Genomic DNA, 21,327 nt, shown 5'->3' on the forward strand with positions numbered 1-21,327 from the left:
GCCGCAATGTGGGAGTTCTGGAGTCTGCCCTTGCTGTCTGTCCCCTAAGCCCCGCCTCCTCCTGTATTTTGCTGCTGCTGGACCCCGCCAGGGTGGAAGCCCACGGGGGTGAAAGGGCATGGGTGTTTGACGTGATTTTGCAGTGATTTGGGAGTTCTGGAGTCTGCCCTTGCTGTCTGTCCCCTAAGCCCCGCCTCCTCCTGGATATTGCTGCTGCTGGAGCCTGCCAGGGTGGAAGCCCGCGGGGTGAAAGGGCGCAGGTGTTTGCCGCGATTTTGCCATGATTTGGGAGTTCTGGAGTCTGCCCTTGCTGTCTGTCCCCTAAGCCCCGCCTCCTTCTGGATATTGCTGCTGCTGGACCCCGTCAGGGTTGAAGCCCGTGGGGGTGAAAGGGTTCGGCTGTTTGCCACGATTTTGCCGTGATTTGGGAGTTCTGAAGTCTGCCCTTGCTGTCTGTCCCCTAAGCCCCTCCTCACCTCGTGTTTGCTCCCGCCTGGGTGTTCGCGCCCCGGAGGGATGGATTCCCAATAGGAATATGGGTTAGTGCCCACAGAATAACCCCCATCAGGTGAGCTTCATTTTTTGTGTTTTGAACTTTTTGGCATTTTCTCCCGTCAATGGAAACGGCTGATGTTATGGAAGGATGGGCCCTCTCTTCCCCTTTTTCCCCCCTCTTTCTTACCAAATCTTCCCTCCTCCTGAACTCACAAGGACCTCCAGTCCCACAGGCACTTCGGAAACCCATTATGGGGTGAAGAAGGAAGGGGGGCCCGTCATCTAAAACCGCGACGGTCACATAGGATATGCAGGGCGGTGGCATGCAGGGGAATGGAGGTATAAAAGGGTTTGGAATACCCCAAACGTCTATGGACACCATTTGTAACCCTGAGTGGGCCCTGGTGGAATCTGTATTAGTACTATCCTGCACCCACAGCCCTCATGTGGTGGCTCCACCTCAGCCCTCTGGGGCATTCCGCCCTACTAATCGGAACTCGCCTCTCGCCCTTGGACTGGCCAGTCTTCTCCTGGATGCATCCCTATCCAAAGCGGACTTGTTGACTGATTTCCTAACCCCTGGGGGGGCTTTGACAGTGTGGTGACTGCTGATTTCCTGGATACCTTGGCCATTGGCTGCGAAAGGATTTCCAGGGGCATTGCGAATGTGTCTGGCGGATGCACTTCTTCAGCTCCACCTTTGATGTCCGTCCACGCCCTCCCCTCCTCTGCTCCCAACCCTGATTCCTCAGTTCTACACCAGTCACTGGTACTTCCAGTAGCCCGCCCCCCCTCCTATGGCCATGGCTGCTGACACAGGGGACCCAGGCTGTGAGGGAGCGGGTGAAGAAAAACTGGCTAGCCCCCCATTAAGCCCATGGAGCGAGCCCATGCTGTCTCTTTTATACACCTTAGCCCCATCTGGGTTCCTAAACCTTACATAAAGGGAGATAATCGCCTGCAGGCTTTATCCTCCACTGTATAAGCTAACTTGCCAACTTGCTTTTGTCAAGACTTGCGTTCTGAATTGGCCCATGATTAAAAATCTGCTATTGACCCTGATTAAGGGGATGTTGGGTGCCAGAGGGGTGGTAGGTGGGGCTTGTTAGGGGATGGGTCTGAGGGGCCGAACTTAGCCGGTGCCAAATGGCCAAACCCTTCTTCTCCGTGTCCCCCCTGTCCCTACGGTCTTGATTTCCCCACCCACCAAGTCCTTTGCCGGGACAAATAGCACAACCTGTTAATAAACCACAGGGACACCACTCACCTTTAGCAAAGCACCGTAATCCAGTCCTGTAGAACAAATTAGCAATTCACTACTTAGAAACACACAACACCAACAATTCACAACACCTGTTCTAAAACATCATACTGCACCACAAAGACAACATATAATTACCACTAGCAGAATTACCTGTTCTCCGAACGGGTTCTGTAGACAGAGATGATAGCACTGATCCTGTAGGTCACTGTTCCGATTCATGTATTGCTTGATGTACTTTGCACCCTGAAGTAAACTGAACTGACAATGGGCACCTGTGGCTGGCTGACATACCCCGGAGCAAATGTTGGGGAAGACAAGAGTTGGTATACTGCTGCATACATGGACCTTCTGTGTTCTCTCCCCACCTGTTGCCTAACCCTGCCATGTTGCAGTTTGTTGTGGTGCATTGCAGTGCAAATGTCTTGGAAACCGTGTATCCTAGGACCTGGACCTCGAGTTTTGTTCCTCGTGTCGGGACTGGTCCTTCTTTGACCACATTGATTTTTCACAGATTTCAGGCAACAGTCTCATGTGTGAAGGTGCTGAAATCTGGGGCAAGGGGTGGGGTGTCCAAATGTCATGTAGATACTAATGTCCAGAGTGTCCTAACAGGTAACTGTGCACAATTTGTTGCAGATTGGTGATACAGTGTGGAATTATCTAAGGAACAATGTTTCGCCAAGCCACAAACCCACACACAAATTTTGACTTCTGCTGAAATCCCGGGAACGGTGTGGGGTGTCCAAATGTCATGTAGCCAGTAATGTATAGAGGTTCTTAATAGGTAACTATGGAAAATGGTTGGCAGATTGGAGAAATGGCGTGGAAGTGTATAAGGAACAACGATTTGCTTCGCCAAGCCACAAAACCACAAATGATGACTTGTACTGAATTCCATTCAACAGTGTGGGGTGTCCAAATGTCATCTAGCCAGTAATGTCTGGAGGGTCCTAATTGGTAACTATGCATAATTTGGTGTAGATTGGTGAAACAATATGGAATTCTATAAGGAACATGCTTTGCCACAAACCCACAAACCCACAAACACATTTTGTGCCTCATTAAGAGGCAGGCAGCCACGTAATGAACCGTGCCGGTACAGGACCGGCACCGTTCATTACGGGCTGCCCTATTACGAGGACTGCTGCGGGACCCGCTAAGGAATGCCTAGTCAGACGAGACATCCTTAGCGGGTCCCTCTAGCAGTCCAGGATGCTAACAATGGGCCCGTCATTAACGGGCCTGTTGTTAGCATCCTTCCCATTCCCATTGAACCCTATGGGGGCTCAAATGGGAATGGGGAAGTACCGGGTCCGAGGACCGCGAAAGGGACTTACCGGGTCCTCCAAGGTCAGAATGGCCCGGTAAGTCCCCTTCGGCGGAACCCAGACTTGGAACCCAGTATGGAGGTAGCCATGCGGCTTTTAGCGGCAAGGCTACCTCCATACCAGTAATGAGGACCTTTGACTTTTCTGAAATCCAGGTAAAGGAGTGGAGTGTCCAAATATCATGTAGCCAGTAATGTCTGGATGGTCCTAACAGGTAACTATGCAAAATGTGGTGCTGATTGGTGAAATGATGTGGAATTGTAGGAACAAGGCTTTTCCACAAATCTCACAACAAACAAACTCGTTTTGACTTTTATATATACAGATCATCACCCATGACAAATAGAAACAGCTCTGAAAATAATAATAATAATAATAATAATAATAATAATAATAATAATAATAATAATAATAATAATAATAATAATAATAATAATAATAATAATAATACTGCACACAACACTGGCAATGAACCTCATACCCAACTTCTTTGCTAATTAAACTTCTTAATATCTAACAGAGCCAATGGGAAGCTCTAGTGACACAGCCCTATCCTGCCAGACAGGAACTGCTGCACTCTAAGGGAAGAACACATAGCTTTAGCAGTGATCCTCCAGCTCATTCTGCAAGACATCCTGTCGGTACATTGCTAGAGTAAGTACGGCTCTGTGGAATCATCTCACTCATTTCATGAAATAACTATGTATGCTTTCATTCATTTACTCTAGTGTATAGAGCATCATATTGTTGCTGGAAACTTAGAAGTGCTATGGTATCGTTCATGTACTTCTCTTCCTTCTGGATGGCAGGTTGCTAAGAAAGCACCAACAAATCACAAATCCGCAATCCGATAATATGTGATAGCACTCAACTCAAGACGACTTCTCAACCATGCCGTAGGACAGTGATCAATGTGAGTGGGAATGTCAGGAGTGGTGTTCCACCACTTTTCTCTCTTTTGTTTACCCTTCCTCTACTTTTTACCACCACATTCAGCATTCTGTATAGAGGATGTATCCAGTCATGTCCCTGTGCAAGTGTAAAGTTATAATAAGAGTCTTAACTAATCACTTAGACAATTGTAATGCCCTGGCTGAAGCACCTTTTCACATGTTGCACTAGGCTTGCGCCTGCCCTCTCCACTGCCGAGACCACAGATCCACTATTTTTCTCGGTACACTTCTACCACTGCCATAGGATGTCAGAGCCCACAGCTTGACCAATTCACCTCAGTTCTGCTCCGAAGCACCCATTGCTTGACCACATCTGAAAACTGCATATACTTAATGTGCCTTAACATTGAGATGGACTGACTTTTAGATATATTTGGAGGATGGTGCCTCTGCAGGGCTGGTAGGTATGGCATAGAATCAGTCACATGTCATTGGCTATTGTACTCTTGTCTGCCACTAGAGCAATATCAGTCAGCTAAGACTTTTGTAAAGTTCCTTTGCAAAATCAGTTACCTCTTGGAGAGAATGATTGGGAAGAAATAATGTTTATGTTGCACATTGACAGGAATTAGGATATCGTAGAAGGGTGGTGAGCAGGAGGTATGTTGGGGGACTTAAGAGAAGCACCATGAGACAGGGAGCTAAAATTGAGGGACAATAGGAAGGTGAGGGAGGATTCAATCCAATCACTATAAAGAAGTGCAACAAAAAATGGCATGTGCAGAGAATCCAGAAAGAAAGATACGGCATTTTTACTCAGTGTTATGGGGAGCCATCCTGAGTCTGGCCGAAAATATGGCAAGGGAGATGCAAGGGCCTTATGGCTGCTGGAAAAGAGCCACACACCATTCACTCACTTACCTGACCATGCAATTACTCCAACACCCACCCAGTCTCTCAAACAAAAACTCATTCACTCTCTTACACATTTGCTCACCCTCACACTCACTTACTCCAAACACCAACTTATTTATTCAGTCTCTCTCACACTCACTCACAGCTCATTAAGCTGATAGGATATAAGTGCTAGAAAACAGACATTTAGCTCATAGGATCATCAGTCCTCAGAAGAGTGTGGCAAGAGGTTGGTATGTGGTGCATCTAACCCCAACTTATTCTGCTGCTTAGTCCACTTAGAATGTATTGTGCCCCTATTGATTTTCAATGTTTTATTTAACACAATATTTATTTTGATTTATTTTATTGAGTAACTGTTAGGCGCTTTATACAACAGAATTGTGTTTCAAAGCGCCACAATGCTGAATGGGAAGGGAACAGGGAAAGTGATGAAAAGTACAAGAGATAGGGTGGTAGGAGGGGGGGGGATCAGAAGAGTGGATAAGTGCTGATGGAGGGTCCAGGAAGGAAGGAAGTACTAAGGGAGCCATGGAGGAGAACCTCAGGCTATGTGCAGGTAACTCTCAGTGTTGGAATGCAGAGCCGCCAAGCAGTGGCCCGCAAGAAGAGTGCAGTGGTGGGGGGGGTCTTGGTATCAACTGGGAAAAAGGGCCTGGAATGATGTGTGAATCATGAGGATCAGGCCACTTGTCACAGCAGCCGTGGGGTATTAACAGGGAATGGAAAAGGGGAAGAACATCAGAGTTTTGAGCGATTTCTTAAACTTAAGGAGGTCCCGCTGAAGTCTGAGTCTGAGAGGTGCAGGGGGGCTGTTCCAAAGGGAGGCTCCAGTCGAAGAGAAAGATGCACCACCCCTCTGTGCTTGGAGAAGCATTTTCCAGTCAAAGAGTTGGAGTTAGAGGAGCGCAGGGCTCTAGCATGGGAGTATTTAGGGAGGGAGAGTTGGAGATAGCATGGTTCCAGGCCCCAGAAGGCCTTGTGGATGTTACAGAGGGTCTTGAATTTGATCCTTGCAGCCACCTGGTGCCAGTGGAGAGATTTTAGGGCTGGAAAGATACCGTCTCTGGGCTTGAGGCCAAGGATAAGTCTTGCAGCACTATTCTGGATTAGCTGGAGGGGGGAAAGAGGGATATTGAGAAAGAGATTGTTGCAGCAATCCAGCCTGGAGAGGACCAGTCCTCTGACTGAATAAACTCTGAATAAATTGACCTTCTGGGGGAAGGTGAGTAAAGGAAGAATGTCTCAGAGGAGGTGGAGCTGGAAGTGAGACTTCTTAGTAAGATACATGATGTGAGGGGTGATGGAGAGAGAAGAGTCAAAAATGACTCAGAGATTATTTGCCTCACAGGATGGTGTAGGTAGAATGCCCAGAGACGGTGGCCAGAGGGTAGGAGGTAAAGGTGGTGCAGGTGCCCCAATGAGAAGGATCTCTGTTTTACTGGCATTAAAACAGAGATCATTAGCTGCACACCATGCCTGAATAGCTGACAGACAATCAGGGATCATAGAGGAGGAAGAGGTATTAGAGGGAGGTTTGAAGGAAAGCTGTGTGTCATCAGAATAACATTGGAAATGAGGATAGAGGGAGGAAATCAGGTGAGCAAGAGGGACAAGATCAATATTGAAGAGCCATGGTGATCGGATAGAGAAAGGGCCCAGTTGCAGCTGGGAAGGGTGGTTAGTGAGGAAATAGGACAGCCAATCAATCCAGTGCCTGGTCAGTGAAGCCAAGGATGTCACAGAGTCATTTTATGAGGATAGAGTGGTTTACCGTGTTAAAGGCAGAGGAGAGATCAAGAAGTATGAGAACAGCGGGAGAGTTGGAGTCGGGATTAGCAAGCATGGTTTCACGGGTTTTCAGCAGAGCAGTTTTCGTGCCTCTGGATGCCCGGAATCCAGATTGATGATCATGAAGGCAAACCAACAAGATCAGTGTGGAGGGTCAGTTGGGGGAGAACTCTGGAAGGGGGTCATGGAAATAGGGCAATAGTTAGCCGGGCAGGAGAGATCGGCAGCCGGCTTTTTTAAGAGAGGGTGCACAAGGGAGTGCTTGCGGGATAGAGGGAAAGAGCCAGTGGTGAAGTAATGGTTACAGAAGTCAGCAAGAGCTGGGTCGTGAGAGGAGATGTTGTCCTTAATAGTTCTGGAAGAGCAAGAGAGTACCTGTTAGGAGGAGACCGTCATAGAGTGGACCACTTTTGAGACCTCATCCGGTGCTATGGGTAGGAGGGAGGAGAGTGAGGGGGTGGAAGGAGGGGAGACAAAGGTGATATGGGAGCAGGTAGGGGGTGAAGATGAGAGTGGAGGAGCGTGAGGACAAGATATCCTGAGTTTATTATGTGAAATGGGAGGCCAAAGTGGTACAGAGAACCTGGGAAGGAAGGAAAGAGGTGGAGACTGCAGCTGGATTGGCAAGTTCTTTGCAAATTTTGAAAGGTTTGGCTGTGTTGGTAGTGTCTCCAGTGATGCAGGCTTGGATGTGAGCCTGCTTCTTGGGGCGGATAGAGAAGCGATATTGCCTTTGGAGGATATGGCAGGCCAGTTTGGCAGAGGGTACACACAAGGTCTGCAACTTCCGTACAGAAACTCTGCACTTGCATTTCAGAGATGCTAGACCGGAGTCGTACAAGCTGTTGTTCTTGGAGGAATATTTTTGGTGGATCCTCGTGACAGGGGAAAGGATGTGAAGGGTTTCAGAGATGGAGAGGTGCAGAAGTGGGGGCAAGAGGGGGGGTGAAAGTGGAGGCAAAAGCAACGACTGACACTTGCTTCACAGGTTCGATGATGGTGAAGGAGGCTGGCACTGTCGAGGGTGGCTTTGATAGTGGTCCAAGGGGGAAAGGAGGGAGTGGCCAGACCAGGAGAGGGGGGTGGGGACCAGATTAGAGGTAGGGATGACACCAGAAATGAGGGCATCCAGAGTATGACCAGCAAAGTTGGTTGGGCCAGAAGGGAGAATAGAGAGAGAGAGAGGGAGTCACAGAGGACACGGATTTGAGAGGTGGATGATTCAAGAGAATAGAGGTGGATGTTGAAGTCACCAAGGAGGAGTTTAGAAGAAGACGTTGAGAGGGAAGAGGCGAGGTCGGCCCACTGTTTCGTTTTAGTGTGAGTGTGTCCTAAGAACTCAATTCCTATTCATATGCTCACCTATTCTCACAATTTGCCACACACCTCCATTTTTCGCCAGTTAGTGATAACATGCACAAACTTGGAACTCGCTGTATCTTTTGCAATTCATCATAAATGTAGTCAGGTCTCAAAAACGGTCAGACATGTGCATCCCTTTTTCTCACATTTCAGGCACATTTCACTATGCAGTTCTTTAAAATAAAGTGTTCAATTTTGTTTTACTCCAGGAAACACATCTTTTTGGGAATTTCTTGCATCAGGCTTTATGTTCTACCACCCCACCAAAGGTGAGCTAGATAGATTTAGGGATTCACTTTGGTACCTTATCAATGGCAGCAGCCTGTTTGGATACTTGCTTTGGAACTACTTAGCTCTTTTTCCTTGTGCTATGTTATGTTAATTGGCTTTTAATGCTGCAACCATCACTACTGTAGTGGACTTAAAGAACCGAAACATTGTCCTTTTGAGTGAACTGTCACCCTACCCAGGGTGTAAACCAGACCATGGTCTGTAGAGTGAAAAGGAAATGGAGAAAGGGTAAGCATGACATGTAAAAGAGGGAGAACGCCTAAGAATAGGACAGATGGACATAGATAGACATGTGTACATGTGTACAGTCTTGGAAAGCCAAAAAGGGTTACACAATTCTTTCCCCAATTGACATGACAGCCCAGCACCTCCAGTTCCAGAAATCACTGTATCCGCTGCACTCATAATTACCATACTCCTCCTGCTTGGAGACTTCAGCATCCACTTGGATGCCTCCTGTTGTCTCTCTGGACTCTTTCACGACCTTTGTGACTCTATATCACTCTCTATTCTCCCCTCTGGCCCAACTCACTCTGCAGGGCATACTCTGGATGTTCAGATCTCCTCAGACCTTCCCCTTTCTATCCTTCTCACCACTCCTCTCTCCTGGAGTGATCACTTTCTCCTTTCATCCCAGCTCACCTTCTCTACCCCACAGGCCAAGCCAACTCCATCACTGCCACCCACCTTCTCGGTCACCCGACCCATGCAGCGCACCACTACTTTCTCACCCCCCCTTTGGCTGACTCACACCCTGACACAGCCCTCTCCATGCTCCACTCTGCTATATCTGATACTCTCGATCTTCTTGCCCCTGTCATGAGCATCTGCCTGAAGCCCAAAGCCAAATGCAACTCTTGGTATGACTCAGACCTCATCACCCTTAAACGCAAGTGCAGGGTGGCTGAGAGGAAATGGCATGCGTCATATACTGTAAGCGATATTCAATCAACACTACAGCTAAGTCAATGCCTAGTCTGGGATGCTGAGGAAAACCCTTATTGATGTATTTTTATGTCCAGTTCAGTACTCTGTATGAACCCTTGTATAACACCCCCCTCTTAGAATCCCCCTGACCTCACTGAGCCAAGAAGTAGGTTTGTTTTGCAAATTAAAAAGGTTTATTTGGACAATTCAACAATATATATCTATCACACTTCATAAATAAATTGATAACTGATATCACACGTCAGAATATGACCGTGATCAACAATGGATAATGTTACAGGGGTACACTGATTTGGTTATTTAGGAGTAGTGTAGAGGATGAGGTAGCTGAAAATGCTTGATGGTTTCAAGGAAATGCAAGGTGGAATAAAATGCAGTACAGAAATAACTTATGATTTTAGCAAAAGGTAATATGATCACTTTTTCTTTTGACAATTCACTCCCCCCCTATGCAATACAAGAAATGGAAGGAGAACACACAGTCTTCAAGAATCCCAACAAATCACACTTTATAATGCAATACACAGTTCCAGTTCCCCCAGCAAGCTTAGAGAAAACAGGGATGAGTTTTAAACACAGTCGAATTACTTTAATGTGGTTTGCAAGGAAGTGAAAAGGTGCTAAAATTGCTTTTAATTCCCTCTAGAGGTTCAGGGTAGGTGATGGCTACTTTATAATAGTTCAGGCTCACTTTAGCAATGCTCTATGAGTTATTACCAGTTTGCAAACGGATTTTAACAAAGGAAAGAATGGAGCTGCGATTTTTACAAGTGGAGAAATTGAGCCAAAATCGCAAATCGCGGTAAATTTCTCGAGTGCGTAAATCACGATTGCAGAGTAGGAAGTCGGTTCTAGGTTTGTTGGAAAGCCTAGAATCACAGCTTTAAAATGAAAGTCAAACCACATTCCTAGGACAAACGGGTCCGGAGATACAGACGATTTAATAAAGGTAGATTTTCGGATTTAAAGTAAAACTCAAAATGACAGGTGACAGCTTGCAGCTTCGGAATTGACAGGTGACAGTTGTGCAGCTTTACAAATGACAGATGACACGATTTCTAGGAGGCAGTTCTACTTAGGTTAAAATAGCTTGAATTAGATTATTTTAACTAACAGATTGGTTCTGCACAGTTCTGCTAGGTACTCACAATATAAATTTGAAATAGGCCTCGTCACGGATCTGTTCAACACGTCCGGCGGCGATTCTCTCTGCTCGGCGGGTCAATCAAGCACCAGTTCTGCTCACAGCGATCTGGATCTCTGGTTCTGCTCACAGCGGTTTGGGTCAGCTCACTGGATACAGCGGCCTGTGGTTCTCTGGATCTTTGGTCTGGTCTCTGGCAATTGTTCTTGGCAAAGAATTCAAACAGCTCGCCCGGCTGTGGAATAGTTTGCAGATGATTTTAAGGATGCTGAGGCCTGCTGAGAAGAGTTCTCAGTTTGTGGGTTTAGGCCCTTGCTTTAAGTTCTGAAGTAAAGTTCTGGTCTCTGAAGATTGATGGATGTGAAGTCTGGAGTCTCCCGGCAGAGCGTCCTGCAGAAAATGGAATTGAATTTTCCTACCTGTCCCAGCAGTCTCTTTTTATGTGTTTTAAAAAGTGGGTGGAGAGGCTAGCATCACTAAGCCTGCCCCTCCCTTGGTTTGATAGGTCAATAGATTCTTTGAACCCTGATTTGGGAAGGGATAGTGTGTCAGAGTGATGTCATTTTTATGACCTGCAGAAATGACACTTCCCTGGTCAATGTGCACACAAATCTATTCCTGATCCAAATACATATTTCCCAGGTACACAGTTGTTTGACATCACATACACACATCATATATTACTAAAGATAGTCCCTGTCCCGACTCTGGCGTTTCTAGGAGCTTGCATTCAAAAATGGCAACTTATTTTCGATTTTAGTGGGTTGTGCAATATGGGATTTTCATATAAAATTATACAAAGGTACATTTCCCTTCCACATATATCCCAGTAACTTTCCATGTCTCTAGCTTACATACATTGTTTACAATAATCATAATTAGCAGGGTTTTGCCCCAGAACATGGTACAAATCGGAGTTTGGACTCAAATCGTGAGGGCATTTTCCATACTAAGACTCTCAAAGTTGTACATTCCTGTCATTTGGTTACAATAAGTTATCACTGTTTCTATAAAATATATATTTGTTGCAGTTCAACTCCCTAAAGTGTTTGGGTCTGCCTCCAGGAGTCTGGGTGGGTCAGTGATCACATGTCTCTCCTTGCTGGCAGAGGGCTGTTGACAGGAAACACTCAAAATTAACATACCCCATTCAACAGAAAGAGCCTTTTGTGTGGGCTCCAGCAGGCTGCCTGGAAGTCTCTCCTCAATCAATCAACAGGGTCATGTGATATCCTGCCTCCTGGTGTGGGAATCTCTGAGGTGTTAAGGTTTCCCAGCCTCTTGGCATCTGGGAACAGCAGGTGGCTAAGATTTCCAATTAACCAACAAGTTTTGAAGTCCCTGCCCCTCTTGCAACTCCTAAATACAGTTTCCCTGTCAGATTTTAGACCGCTAGCGCCGCCTTGGGGAATTTGTCGGTACTGCATCCATTTTTGAGTTGTCTTGAATTACTGCATGGTCTTTTGCTTGATAGTATAGGGCCCTTGCTTAACATTGTTTTGATGGCATCCTTACAGTAGAGTGGTGATGTGGAACCCCCCACAAGAAGGTTGTATCTTTGGAGTGGTCTTGTGCCAACTGCGCAGTTCTCCTATTCTGGCGTGAATGTGGGCGGCGATAGCTCATCCCCACATCCACCCAGTCTATTGATTTATTTTGTTCTGGGATAGAATAATGGGCGGCAACAGCTCATCCCCACATCTACCCAGTCTATTGATTCAACATGGGTCAAATCCCTTGACAATACATCCTCTGACAAACTGGCCAACCACCTGCTCCAAAGGCAATACTATCTCTCTGTCCGCACCAAGAAGAGAGCTCACATCCAAGCCCACGTCTATGAGGCATCTAAAAACTCAGCTGAACTCTTTAAAATCGGCAAGGAACTGGCCAATCATGCCACGGTCTCTACCTCTCCTGTCCCTTCCCAGGCCCTCTGCAGAGCACTGGCTTCTCATTTCATTTCCAAAACTCAGGACATCCTGTCCTCTCTCTCCTCCTCTCCCCTTCCTTCCTCAACTCCCCGCTCTTCCTCTGGCGCTTCCTAGGCCACCTCTCTTCCTCCTTCTCTGCCTTTCCCTGTTCTCCCCAGAAGAGGTTTCTAGACAAGTCTGATCTATGAAAGTCTCATCAAAACAGGTTCATCCCTGTTCCCCCAAAACCATCAAGGACCACATTCACTCCCTGGCTCCTGCCCTGGCTGACTTCTGCAAACACTCCTTCACTACTGGAGTCTTCCCTTCCCCCTTGAAGCACTCCCTTGTGCACCCTCTTCTTAAGAAGCCCTCCACCGACCCGTCCAGCTCGGTTAACTATCGCCCAATCTCCATCACTCCTTTCCGGGGCAAACTCTTGGAAAAGCTGGCAATCTCCCAGCTCAATCTTCACACTGAATCTGTTGGTTGTCTCCATGATCATCAGTCTGGTTTCAGAGCTGCCAGAATCATGGAAACTGCTCTCCTGAACATCTGTGAACACCTGCTCTCCAACCTCGATTCCAACACCCCCTGTGTCTTCATCTTACTTGATTTCTCTTCTGCCTTAGACACGGTCAACCATGCCATCCTACTCAACCATCTACATGATAACCTGAGGATCACCGATCAGGCCATAGCATGGCTGACTTCTTTGCTCTCTGATCGACCATCCCAGGTTTTTACTTGGGTCCTTCCTCTCCTCTATCTCCATCTCTACCTGTGGTGTTCCCCAGGGGTCTAACCTCTCTCCCTGGCTGTTCAACCAATACCTGGCACTTCTTGCCCACCGCATTGCCGCTCTCTGCCCCAACTTCCAGTGCTATCTGTATTACACTCAGCTCATTTTCCGGTTACCCTCAGCCACCTACTCTCCCTCTCTGATCTCTGACTGTCTGCCATCCAGGAGTCGTGTGCTGCCAACGATCTCTGCCTTAATGCCAGTAAGATTGAGATTCTACTCATCGGCACACCCACACCCTCCTTTCCTGTCACTCTCTGGCCGGCCTTTCTTGGCCCTCTTTCTGCTCCCACCTGCGAGGCTAAAAAACTCAGTGTCATCTTTGACGTCTCTAAAAAGTCACACTATCTGCTGCACCTCCTCAGAGATATTCTTCCTTTCCTCTCCTTCCCCCACAAGCTCACTGTCTCCAGAGCTCTGATTCTCTCTAGGCTGGACTATTGTGCCAGCCTCTTCCTAAATCTGCCTGCTTCTACTCTCGTCCTCTTCAACTCATCCAGAACAGGAGTGCAAGACTTGTCCTTGGCCTCAAGCCCAGGGATCGTATCTCTCCACGACTGAAATCTCTGCACTGGCTCCCTGTTGCTGCGAGGATCAAGTTCAAAACCCTGTGCATTGTCCACAAGGCCTTCTGGGGCTTGGGGCCTCAATACCTTCAACTCTCTTCCTAAATATCTTCCTTCTTATGGTCTTCGCTCATCCGCCTCCAACTCCCTCAGGGTCAGTCGCTTCTCCAAGCAACGAGTTGGTGGCAGATCTCTTTCTTCAGCAGCAGCCTCCCTCTGGAACAGCCTCCCTGAAACTTAAGGAGAATCATCTCTGGTTCCGTAAGCACCTCAAAACCTTTCTCTTTGCTTCTGATTTTTCTCCTCCTCTCCCCGCTGACTTCCTGGCTGAAACTGAAACTGCACTGGTTACCTGGCCACCGTCTGATCTCTGGCCCAGGTCCCCTCCCACACCGGTCGCTCACCTGCACTGCCTTCCTGGCAACTCCCGCACTTGGGGACTGTTTTCTTTATCCCACAGCCCCACTACCAGCACTTGACACTTGATGTCTGCACGTACCCTTGCACTTGCCACCTGCTGGCCTTACTTTTACCTATTGTTATTTATTCTATTATCCCATGTACTGCACTGTCCCCTCCCCGTCCCCCTGCACTTTCCCCCTTCCCCTTCCAATGTACCTGCGTGATCTGAATGACACCTGGCCAAGTAGGATTGTTGTCTGTCTTCCATCTGTTTCCCACTCCCTTGCCTCATTGCACCTTGAAACACGTGCATAGGCGCGTTATAAATGCCAAATCACATCATATCACACACCTGAGTCCTGACAAACCTGCCATGAAACAGAAACAATTTCCTTTAATGTGTGCTAAAATACTCTAGTAAAGAGGTATAGATAACTTACAGATCTTATCTTTTTACATATGATTCCCATAATTCCCCACCATGGGCAATAGGCTTGCGTGTATGTGAGTTGTATGCCAAAGCGTCAGGATGGCCACAGTGTGCCTGCCCCTGCTAGACCATTGTCATGGTTCTATGTGACATTCCCGCATTTTGAAGGCCAAAAACCAAAAAGAATTATTCATTTTGGTTGTTTTGGTGTCGCCTTCAAAATGCCGAAATATCACATATTTTGCCCCGACCTTCACGCTGTCCTCTGATGAGTGCTTTTTTAGCTAAATGGGGGTTTCACTCTTGACTCCCCCTTTCATGCCCGTTCCCCCATCCTGCCCCACACCACACTTTCCTGACATACGGTTACACTATCCAATACATTTTGACTAGCAACCCCACCCCTTCACATTCCCACTACAAACATTTACACACCTCTCCCTCACACACATGTACACACACATGCACACACCAAAACATTCACTTACCTTATTTCCACAACGCCCCTCACGAAGCAGCTGGTATTCCCAAGATGGCCACGCATTGTGAGGAAGAAAGCGATGGATTGAGCAAGGTAAGTGCGGGTGGGGGGTGAGGTGCATTGGGTCAGGAGGGGGGTTGATTATGGGCTAGTGCAGTGGGTAATGGGGTTTTAACGATCGAATTAGAGAGACCAAATTATCGATTTTAATCAGTCTTTCTAAATTGATATTTTTTTCTTTTGGCTTTTATAAATTATATGTTCACCTAATACCATTGTCATAACTGCTCCCAAACCCAGAAACGGCATATCACACCTCAATGGCTACCACACCCACCTTAAACATGTCCCATGCATTTAATTTCCCATTCCAGTATAACTTTACCAGATCATCATTCCTAAAACCCATGAGAAACTAGTGTCTCCAACTGTGATGCGTCCCAAATCACCCATAACCAGCCATCTCCAAGGCACAGACTGAACTTCAGAAAGCCACTGTCATGACTTACCATTTCCGGCTGTCCTGGCGAGCTTGGAGGTCTCATTATCGCAGCGCGGTGGCCATTTATACCACCAAGATGTCAGCCGCAAGTGTTCCTGGTTAGCTATGAACGCTGTCCAGTCTTCCTCAGAACGCTTTCATATGCGTGACTCAATGCTTGGTAGTACCTGCTTTGTCCTTGCTCCGTTGAGTACTCCCTTGCTCAGCGCGCATCTCCCAATCCTTGCTCCCCATCCCTTCTTTCGGGTTCATACTTGCTTTGTTGCGCACCACGCTTTATTGTAGCGTTTCTTCCTTCCTGGTCCTTCAGTTCTCTGCCCTGTTCCGTGCTCTGCATTCCTTCATTGCTTATTCCTGGATCGCCTTGCTCTCCTTACTTCCTGCTGTATACTCCTTGATCACATTGCTCTCCACTCATCTTGCTGCATATTTTTGGATCAGCTGTCTCAGCATTACCCTGCAACATTCTTCTGGTGTTACCTGCACAGCGCTCCTACGGACTAACTACAGATGGGTTTTTCCCCCTTTTTTTTTTCCTGAGTGTGGGTTGTCTCCCTGGAATCAGTCTGCCTGGTGGTTTACCTACTAGGCAGGGTGGTGTCAGCAGAGGCTCGCCCCTTTCTACATGAAATCCGGACTAAAAAGAAGAACACCAAGGCAAAAACAGCTATGAAATCCTCGCAAAAGATTACACAGGTCAGCCCTGTTCCACATTCTCCAAAACCTGTCAGCACAATCTGACGTTCAAACCATGGGAAAAATGCCAGAAGGGTCAACCAAAAAATGCATTTAAACAAGGCCACAACCACGGCTGTGCTTTTGTATACTTGGCACTGTGGGACGAGCTTTGAACACTGCCACACAAAAAAAGGCTCTGCATTTGTTTGTTTTTTTCATTTAAATCATAAGAAAATAATCAGCATTCAGACGGCTGTACATTTGCTGATCTGTCCTCTGAAGACTAAAAGCTGCGCACAACATTCAAGAGGGCATTGCAATTAGTTCCTTCTTATATTTCAAACGCCACAAAGTCGTGTGCTCCATTGCCCTGCATGCTTATTTCATCTGATTGCCAAAAAGTGAGGCAATACATCTCAAGAACGCCACTCAACACAGCTTTTGTTTCCTTTTAAAGTGAACCATTGCGCTCAAATTACAGCAAAGAAAAGAAATAGCGCAGCTCTCTCTCTTTTCCCATGTCAATATCAAAGACATTCTTTGCAGTATCCTTTCTGTCCATGAACCCAAAGTATATGCAAAAGCCCTACCAAAGATTAATGGAAACATAATCCTGCAGTTTGCAGAACGCCATTTGCAACTCGAAAGGAAAAGCCTGCAAACGTGTGAATCTGTTCTTTAAAATAAGGAAAAAATGTTGTTTCAAAGTCAAATGTCAAATGACAGCTGTTGCTCGCACAGAAATATTATTGCACATGTGGGTGGGGGTTTGGCTACATTACGTACATTATATTTGTTTCCACAAGACTTGGTTTCCTTGGAAAAGACTCAGAAACCAGTAAAACAGTTTTAGGGTTCACTTTCTCTATATGCAGACTTTATTTGGAAAATGGTCTTGTTCTTTCGAAAATGCCTGTTGGGACTCAATACAAATAACATACTGAGCGTGGTTGCCCATTATCTGCTTGAGTCTAACCATCATTTTCCTATCAGATAGAGGCTTCGCGTCCTAGACGCTCTATCTGATGCCTCCATTTCATTGGATCTTCTACTTCAAAATCCTCTTCGGGCAAAAAATAAATTGTTTGATCATGACTGGATTACCAATCGTTTTAAATGTACATTTTTACACGATTTCAACAAAACACCCTTTGGCCACAAACAATTACGGCATATGGCTGACTATTTAATCAAGTGCCCTGCCCCTATCTTCATCACAAATTTCTTCGATTTAGGCTTAATTTATTTTGGTCAGACGGGGACTTCTTCCAAGTGACCACACGTTTTGTAGATTCTGCATGGACAATTTCCAACAAGAAACCCTTCAACATCTGATTATAGATTGTCCAGCTTTAGAGGAGGTGCGTAGTAAACACTTCAAAAATGTCATCCCCATTTTCTGTCCCTGAGATTCTAACCTCATATGGCAGATTCTTTTTACCAACCCTAGGATCGCTGTCAAAATTGCCATAGTCATTTTTTAGATGCCATTTTTCCAGCACAACCAAGCATACTATACTATATACTACTAGCATCTCGCTGATAATGGTAACCTGCAAATCATTGCCTTGCAATTGGATTTTTTTTTTTTTTAAATCGAATGTTTATGCAACTCCAGGGAACATGCATTATTCTATTCTTTTTCTCTTTTCATCTATTGTCTGTTTCATGATCCCATTGCCTCCTGCATGTTAAAGCGAATGAAGTTTTATGTTTGTACAAATTGTATACTTTAATGCTAAACAAATTAATGTAAAATTGTGTATTTTTCACTCATTTTGTGTCTGAATTTAGTTCCCATTTTGAAAGGTTGATTTTTTTCAGCCAAGCAAAATAAATAATATTTAAAAAAAAATTAAAAAACAGTTTCTTTTGGCCCAGGCACAACAAGATTCAAGGGTGGAGCCCTTCCTCCCTCTGACAAGTTGCATCCAGAAGTGAACCGGCCCACAGGACACATGAAAAGGCCAAAAGTGTGGGGATTCACGGCCCTGCTAGAGTAGCTGGCAGCCCTACCAGAATGAACAAAGGAAGCCAGTAGTGCTGGTGCATGACCGAGAGGTATGATTTCCTCCAGCATCCCCTCTGGAGGGGGAACTGTCAAAACGTCAAAGGGCATCATAAAAGTTCTTTGTTGTAAGCCAAGCATGGAAGCGACAGTTTGCTGTGGGGGTTTGTAGCACCGCCCATACCAGTGACAAATCTACTTCATTGACAGTAAAGGACATTTTTCCCAGCACCCTGAATACGTAGTATTTTTGTATTATGCCAGTTTTCCATGTTATTTTTAGACAAACGTAAAGAGACCAAGTGCATATTTCAAGCACATGGTGAACTGAAATGGCCATGAAAGATGCATTTTGGGGTGAATTATAAGTGGCACAATTAGGAAACTAGGTGAAAAGATGTGAGATGTTATTAGGAATATGTATAGCCATTGGCAGAATTTTAAATATTGTGCATTTCATAAAAATGGTGAAAATGTGCCAAAAGGCGATGCAACTTCGTACAGAGTCAGCGTTCGGGTTGTTCAATTCCCTGTGACCTAGTAAATCCGCATATCTACTTCTTATGGCGGTGGCTAGTATACATGTGAAGTTTTGCTAAGTAACTCATTTTTGGTAAAAAGTTGCTTTGAGAGACAAAGAAAGGTCATAAATGCAAAAACACACATGATATCACTTCTCCTGAACCAATCGTCCCAGGGGGAGGAGGGACCAACTCCATCAGCAGTTGTCAAAAGTCTAAGTATTAAGGTTATGGCTTCTGGCTCCAGAGAATCTCAAATCTCTGAAATTTGTAGGCAGGGTTTGCTTAACTGGAAACCCTAAAGAAGGTTCTTCCCTTTCTCCCAGATGAGTCTAGGGCTAAGATCATTACTGCTGTTACCATCGGAGCCTTAGACTATTGTATCAGCATCTATCTCGGTCAACCAGAGATGCTGAGCCAGAAGCTCCGAATCCTTCAAAATGCCGCCGCCAGGCTGGCTCTTAATGCCCCTAGGCTATTTCACTCACGAGATCTTCTCCAGCGCATTCACTGGTTGTCAGTCAAGGCTAGGATTCATTTCAAAATTATATGTATGGTACAATGGGCTATTCATGCTGAGGGTGCCCAATTCCTTTAAATCTAAGGTTTCCATCTGCCAACCTACAAGAACACTATGCTCTGCCAATCAATTTTTGCTGTGTGTTCCCCGGTTTAGCTGTGCACTAGCTCTTGGCAGATCTTTCTCTCTGCTGGCACCACTGCTGTGGAATGCTCTTCCTCCGCATATTAGAAACAACCATGCACTACCCAGCTTCTGCAAGCAAATCAAAACACTGTTGTTTTAGAGTGGTTGACTTCTGCTTCCTCTCTGCCCCCCTCCAGCGCCAAGATGCCTCTCGGCCTATGTAGCACATTGGAAATATTGTTACAATACAATACAATACAACACTGGTAGGCTGCCCTATCCCAGGAGATGGGTAATTCCAGAGTACTTTCCCCCCAGATTGTTAAATTCGATTATGTAATTTTGGCTATAAAAGGGGGAGACAGATAAACACAAGGGACAATCCACTGAAACTTACTTCAAGATCCAGGAAAGCAGATCCATCATCCATATCCAGGCTCAGACAAGAATCCAAGGAGAAAGGAGGGGAGGCAGCTGGTCCGATTCAAGAGAGTCCAGGGACCATATCCCTTGCCCAGCTTTCCAGCTTCCCATCCAGCTGTCCACAGTGACCAGACCTTGCCTAGCTGTCCAGCATCCCATGCAGGAGAGCCCAGTGACCAGATCCCTTGGCCCAGCTGTCCCAGTGACCAAATCCCTTGGCCCAGCTATCAAGAGTGACCGGATCCCTTGCTGGCTTTCCAGTATCCCAAACTCTCAAGCTTACACTGTAAGTATCACATCACCCAGTTCCCAAAATTGCATATCCCGCTCTTTTTGACCATTGCACCCCATTGAAAGCCCATTCAAAAACACAAATTGCCAGTATAATCTGTTTATCCTTCCATAGAAAAATCTGTATTAGCCTGTATCTGTTAGTGCATTTATTTGATCGTCCATTGTATGTATAAATCCTTAGCATGATTTGCAATTAAATCAATTAATTCCCTTATAAAGAGATTCATGGTGAGAGGTTGACATTTGAACTAACTAGTCTTTGTTTAACAAAAACCGAATTGGCCCGTGCATTGTGCTTTCCTACCAATTCCTATTTGCATTCATCCCATAGAAGAAAAAAAAATGTAATCCCATTAAGAGAAACCCCTTTCTATCAGAATCCTATCTGTTATGAGCCTCTCTTCCTTTTCCTGAAAACCGATTTTCGAATTTGATAGCCAAGCCCTTTCCGTAGCTGCCTGTCATCAAAAGCCCTGTGTAGAAATGAATTGCCATTCTGCTGCGTGTGTTTTCTTTGGCATTCTGTCTTTTTCCTAAATCAATTTTTTTCTTACCTGTGTTCACGTTGCCTTGGTGCCCTGCTTTTTAATCTGTAAGCTTCCTTATCACTTGAGTGTAGCAACACACATTTCTGTCCTAGCTATCCCACTGCGGTTGTAAACTGCTGTGCAAGTAACAAGTGTAATCTGATTATGCCATTTTGCTCAAAATAAGGTTTTCTATTTCATTTCTAGCCTCCCACCTTGGGGTGGTGGGCTGACTTCTAAATCCGATTTTTCCCTCTTCATTCTGATTCCTTGCCACTGCCTTCCATCCACAAACAATTTAGTTTGCTGAAGTTTGGAGTGAGTGTTGCAGGGGGAGTGTTTAACTTGGGTGCTATCTGTTATTTTTAAAAATGATTTTGCTTATGTGTGCTATGAAAGGTTTATGTATATTATTTTAAGAGTTTGAATTAACTGTATTGTGGCAATCTTTGCATTTGTATTGCCACAACACTGGTAGTTGCTGCCCAATTATTTGATTTTGCTTTGATTTTTCATTGAACCATAAAATTAATAAATATCTTATTGTTACACACCGGCCTGGTTCCTAGTCCATTTTGGCACGGGGTGTCTGTTAAGGTGGGTGTGAGACTGGTTCGGGCCCTACTCAAATAAAGAACCTGCGGTTAATTAAAGATTTAAAAAAAAAACATTTTTATTGTGCGCCACAGTCATTGTCAGTGGA

This window comes from Ambystoma mexicanum, chromosome 6p, assembly GCF_040938575.1.
Source record: "Ambystoma mexicanum isolate Mex_15411 chromosome 6p, UKY_AmexF1_1, whole genome shotgun sequence".
In the NCBI taxonomy this organism is placed as follows: domain Eukaryota; kingdom Metazoa; phylum Chordata; class Amphibia; order Caudata; family Ambystomatidae; genus Ambystoma; species Ambystoma mexicanum.